We start from the raw sequence: 375 nt of genomic DNA on the forward strand, positions 1-375 counted from the left end.
TACCCGATATTTGAACATTTTTTGTATCTGCGTGTGGTTCCCAACCCGGGGTACGCGCGCAGACCAACCACATTGGTATAAAACCAATAAACGACTTTTTGCCACCTTGTTGCTGTGTTTTCTTTGGCTGTTTCGGCTCAAGATACCCCTGCTCTTCTTATAACTGGCGCCCAACGCGGGCAGGGCGAATCAGCTGAGAAACAACACAGGCAGGACGAACCAGCCGATTAACAACGCAAGATCAGAACAACGATACAACATGGAACTTACTCCTGAGCAATTTCAACAGCTGCTTCAAGATAACCGCTTGCTGGATTGTGACGGTTATCCATAATTGACATTTCAACTCAGTGTCGCTGAAGTTAGGTTGCTTGC

This window comes from Papilio polytes, unplaced genomic scaffold (assembly GCF_000836215.1).
Source record: "Papilio polytes unplaced genomic scaffold, Ppol_1.0 DF821277.1, whole genome shotgun sequence".
NCBI lineage: Eukaryota > Metazoa > Arthropoda > Insecta > Lepidoptera > Papilionidae > Papilio > Papilio polytes.